Genomic DNA, 6000 nt, shown 5'->3' with positions numbered 1-6000 from the left:
TCAACATATCCAATGTATTTAATTTTTTTTTTCAAAATCTAGACAATTGTACATCTAATGTATACAATTTTCTATTGAATTTAACAATTCTATACATTCAACTTGTCCAACGTATTTAAATCTTTTTCAAAATTCAGACAATTTGTACCTTTCATGAATCCAACTTGTTTAATTTTTTTTTTCAAAACTAGACAATTTGTACATTTAATTTACAAATTTTTTGTTGAATTTAACAATTCTGTACATTCAACCTATCCAATGTATTTAAATATTTATCCAAATCCAAACAATTTGTACATCTAATGAACATAATTTTTCATTGAATTTTCACGATTTTATACATTCAACGTATTAAACGTATCCAATTTTTCTACAAATCTAGATAATCTATACACCTAATGTACACAATTTTTCATTAAATTTAACAACTTTGTACATTCAACGTATCCAACGCATTTAAATTTTTCTTCAAATCCTAGATAATCTGTACATCTAATATACATAATTTTCAGTTGAATTTGAAAAATTCTTATAATTAACATATCCAAAGTATTTATATTTTTCTTCAAATCTAGACAATCTGTACATATAATGTACACAATTCTTTATTGAATTTAACAATTCTGTACATTCAACGTATCCAATGTATTTAAAATTTTCTTCAAATCCAAACAATTTGTACATCTAATGTACAAACTTTTACATTGAATTAGATCAAAGTAAGTTTTTCATGCACTACAAATCATATAATCTGACAAACAATTTTATTCAATGTACAACCTGCATCGTGATAATGAAATTAAAAAGCCTAAAAGCCCTAGTCATTTTGAATCTGCAAGTGCCCAAACCTTTGGAAACGAAAGAAATAAAAATAAAAACAAAAACAAAAAAGTGAGTTTCAACAATCATTTGACTCTTAGAGGAAAAAAAAGTAAAATAAACCCCATCCAAAAAGGTACTAGAATCTCATCCATTTTGCTATACAAATTTAGTTTTTCATGAAGCAGACATAAATGGTGTTATGTCATAAAATCACATATCATTCTTTATCAAGTTAAAAAAAAAAAAAAAAAAAATAGAAGACACTGTAGATTCATGAAAAATTAAATCTTCACTACAATGAATTGAAAATAAAGGACCAATTAAAAGGAAAATAACTCTCTTATAATACAATGGACCAAGTTTAGACAAAAAAAAAAAAGAAAAAAAAGAAGTCCTTTATTAATTTTTCCTTCAGTTCAAAACTCAATATGGCCAAATAGTTTATCTATACTATAATCCCAACACCTGTTTGGGCTTGTAAACTAACATAGGTGCAAAAATGCCAACACACGCACACACACTCACTAATCTAACACCAAATCTCATGAGATCTTGCATATATATATATATATATAAAATAATAATGATAATAAATTATTTAAAAAAGAAGAAGAAGAAGAAGAAGAAAAAGAAGACTAATTTGACACCATGAATCTCACAAGATCTTATCTGGAAAGGTTTTTTTAGCATGATATATATAAAGAAAATTACACTATCTATATATATAAAGAAAATTACACCATATTGTACCTTTTTATTAGATAAATCATTTTAAAATCAAACAATTGGATTACATGTTCTTTATATTCTTAACATGCATGCCAAATTTCACATTAAGCAAACATTATTTAATATTTGGTCCATAAACCCATCTTTCATGCATAATTTTAAACTATAAAAACTTGCACTTTAAATATTTGATCGATGACCAAATTATTGATATTTAATTGTCTTGAAATTTTGCAAGTAAAAATAATATAAGAAGATAATGTAATCTAGCAGTGGGTTTGTCAAAATTCGCATCCAATAAAGAAAAATATTAAGTGGTGTAACATTTCTTAAAATTACAAAAAGTGTAACTTAACCCAACCCATATATATAGACAAAATTTGGCTACAAACTTGATTGTAGCTACAACTCTCACTAAAAATTTTAACATAGCTACATATTTTAAAAATCTACTATTGGATTGCATGTTTTTTAAGTTTTTAAAATTCATGTCAAATTCAATATCAATCGAATGTTATTTACTATTCAATTCATAAAGTAAACATTTGATTGATAACATAGTTATTGAAATTTTTTTTTTTTTCTAGAAATTTTGTTAGTGTGGATAATATAAGAACAAAATGTAAGCCACCTCATCATCTATATCTATATATATATATATATATCTAAAAGCTAAAGTGTGGCATTTATTGTTCTTACACTCCTATTGAGCCACCTCATCATCCATGTCATCACTACATTATTATTTTTTTCATATTTATTTTTTACCTTTAATTTTTTTACAATAATTGTAAGGTTGAATTTAATCAACCATTTAATTGGCTTTATTCCGTGACCAATTTGCTTGTAATTTAGCACTTAGCAACCTTGTATTTAGGTGGAAAAATTGTAAGGGTAGTGTGTGTAAAGATGTGAAGAAAAGCTCAAGAATGTGCAAGAAAAACAAAGTCTCGCGGCTAGGGCTCGCGGGTGGATCGCGACTGGCAAGCCGCGAAAGGCAGGCACGTGAGAGGCACACTGGGAAGCTAAAGGGTCACGCCAGCTGTCACGCTATAGGACAAAAGTTCCAGTCTGGCCAGGCCGTTACGTCGCGACTTGAATTCGCGACTTGGTCAAGCCGCGAGATTAAGTCGCCAACTTGCCCTGTTTGGCAAAAACTGACGTTTTGCATTCCCTTCTCACCCTACTATATATACACCCTTATACCCGTCATTTTGAGGGGGCTTCCAGAGAGAATTTTGTGAGAGAAAACCCTAGAGAAAAACAAGATTGATTCATCCCCAATCTTCATCTAAAGAGACTCTACAAATTCCTCTACTCTCTTCCTCTCCATTGTCATACCCTTGAAAGGTCATTTACCAAACCCTTATCTCACCACACCCACGTCTGTGAGAATGTCCATTTGATGCTTTGGGAAGCAGTTTGGAAAGGAACCAATATACATTGGTTGATGCTATGGTTAAGTAGCGGAATCCAGCAAGCTAAAGAAGAAATAGGTTCGGCGTAACCTCGTTGGAGCAAGAAGCTTGGATGGCTTATGTACTTGGGTAGATTAGGCTTGGAGGGTCTTCTGCTGTTCATGTATCCCAACTATATTCTTTAGTGGATTTTATCACCGCTTGGAGGGCGGCAGAGAGGTTTTACGCCGAGGACTTCAGTTTCCTCTTCGATAGCACATCGTGTGTTGTCCGTGTGTTTGCATCTCTCTTTCCTTTATCTTTGCCTTATATTTACTGCTGTGGATGTGTTTATATTTGGCCTAGATTGTTTTATCAATTTTGTTATAAGCTTGTTATCATATTCCGCACATTGATTGTTTGATATAAAGCTTGAATTGGTATTTTGTATCTGAGGGTCTAAACGTTCAAGGGTGCTTCATACTCATATTGAACTTTCAATAATAAATATATAAATACATTGGGTTTACAAATTCATCTAGGAGGTTTTACTCTCTCAAAAAAAAATCATAGGAGGTTTTAACTTTACATATTCTTCTACTTTAATTTTAATGTTATAATTAAGTATTGTCTATACATATTTCTCTTAGACGGTTTTAATTTTGCATATAATTTTGCCCATTTATCTTCCTTTATTTAGGCTATTTTTATTCTCATTCTCTTACTATAAATTTTTCACTCTCTCCCATTTTATGCATATTTTTTTCCCACACAAAAAGGTTATCTCTCTCTCTCTCTCTCTCTATTTTTTTTCTTTTTTTAATTTTTTATGAGGTTTGTACTCCCATTGTCTTATTATTGACTAATTCATGTGTTTTCCTTGATGCAAGTACTTTTTATCATTTTATTTACAACACTGAATACTTTTAATGTTGTTGACCCTATTTGGGGAAAAATCATATTATAATATGTCCATAATTTGTGTTGTTGTCAGGTTTTAGTTTATTTGGAAAACAGTAGGATAGTCTAGACAATATGATGAAGAACAGTTAGTGCAATTGAAGAAGATGGTCATTGTGCAGTTTCATTTCACTATTTGTAAATGTTTTGTTTAACAAATTAGCTCCAAATTGTTATGTCTTTATTAGATGATGTTTTTAGATGCTTGAGTAATTGTTTTAAGCATTTACAAATATTTTGTATTGCTCATCTTTCTTATCTCATTAGTGTATTCTTTGGGATTTTTAAGTTATTTATTTATCTATTCAATTTTCACATGTTGGATTAGATGTTAGATTAGATTATGATAGTATTAACACAATACTTCTTTTTTCAAAAAAAAATTACTCTACTTTTTTCCCCTTTGTACTCTTAGTTTTTTTTTTTTTTTAATTATTAAGAAAAAAGAGTTATAATCATTATGCTATAACCAACACTTTTGCTTGGGAATAGTGACATATTTATATTGCGTTACTTCAAAACCTTATTAAAAATTTTGAGTCTGATTATAAATTGGATATTTGGCTTGATCACATCACGTTTGAAATGTTTTGGAGAATATTTCGAGCAATAATTCTGTAGGTAATTCATATTGTATGCTGATTTTGTGATTGTGTAGAGAGTAGTTGTATGATGTTTTTGGTTTGTAATTTTGAAGTTGTTTAGGATTGTAATTTATAGTGTTTTGTTTGTTTTATGGATTAGTGATTGTTTAAGTTATTAGCAATTATTTTTCATTGTTTATTTACTGAATAAAAGCCTTTCATATACCCTCTACTATAAAACCGAAATCTTATTTTATTGAATATATATTTCAATTGTAACTGATGTTTAATAAGCTGCCCAAAGCCCCAAATTGTTACAGATAAGACAAATATATAGGTACAGAAATATATCTTCATGTTTGTGAGTTTGAATGGATGTTTGCGTAGCTTCTTTATCCTTTAGTCTTAAGTTATTAGCAATTTTTTTTTTTTCGTTGTTTTATTAGTGAATAGAAGCCTTTCATATACCCTTTACTATAAAGGTCAAATCTTATAGTATTGAATATATATATATATATATATTATCATTGTAACTTACGTTTAATGTTCTACCCCATAAAGTGTATCATTATTGAGATGTCTTGATTTGAATTGATTTGTGCTGCATAATTCTTATTCACCAACCTAGCTATGCCTTAATCAATATTATAGAGTTTTCATTAGCCATCACGTATTCCACGTATCTAAATGATCAGCAAATGATGAGGGCACCAAATAAATTAATATGGACATTTGAAAAAGTTTGTTTAAAACTATTAAAAAAAAAATCAAATTTTATGTACTTTTTAATGATACACAAAATTTTATAATTAATTTTTATTAAAAATAGTTTTTTTTTCTACTTTTTAAATTCCAGAGAAAAATTGTACTGTTTTCATTTTGGTATGACAAATATATATATTACATTTGTGTTTGTCTCTATAATAACTAAAAATATGATTATGAAATACATTATTATTTATTAAATTAGTCCAAACTACAAAAAAATAAACCTAATGAGACCATCTAAAAATATTATCACACACAACGCACAGGGTCCGCGACTAGTTTAATATAAAGTATTGTGTGGAGTTTGAGTCATTGGCTATATATATATATATATATATAAGAGCATTAGTATTGATGGTACTAAAAAGGTATATTGCTATTTTTTGCACCATCAAATACAAAAATAAGGCTACATTGGTGAAGCCAAAAACAAATAATTTGGCTACATAACTACAGTGCACAACTACTTTTGGCTGTGCACTGTAGCTCAAAAGTATAATAAAATAATAATATTTTATTTGCCTCTTCAATTCAATAATGTTTCTTTGTTTCTTTCTTTTTTTTTCTTCTATACGTCCGCTAGTTTAGTTTTCAACCTCTCCCCTTTTGTTTTTCCTCTCTTCCTTCAGCCAACCCAAATCTTTCGTAAAAGCTCACCCTCTCCCTTTGATTTTTTTCCCTCTCTTCCTTCACTCGCCACCGACCCATCAGATTTGCCCATTGCAGAACCATTAGATTGG

Source organism: Quercus suber, unplaced genomic scaffold (genome assembly GCF_002906115.3).
Source record: "Quercus suber isolate HL8 unplaced genomic scaffold, Cork oak 2.0 scaffold_144, whole genome shotgun sequence".
Taxonomy (NCBI): domain Eukaryota; kingdom Viridiplantae; phylum Streptophyta; class Magnoliopsida; order Fagales; family Fagaceae; genus Quercus; species Quercus suber.
The sequence above is the reverse complement of the archived record's forward strand: the minus strand, read 5'-3'. Positions refer to the sequence as shown.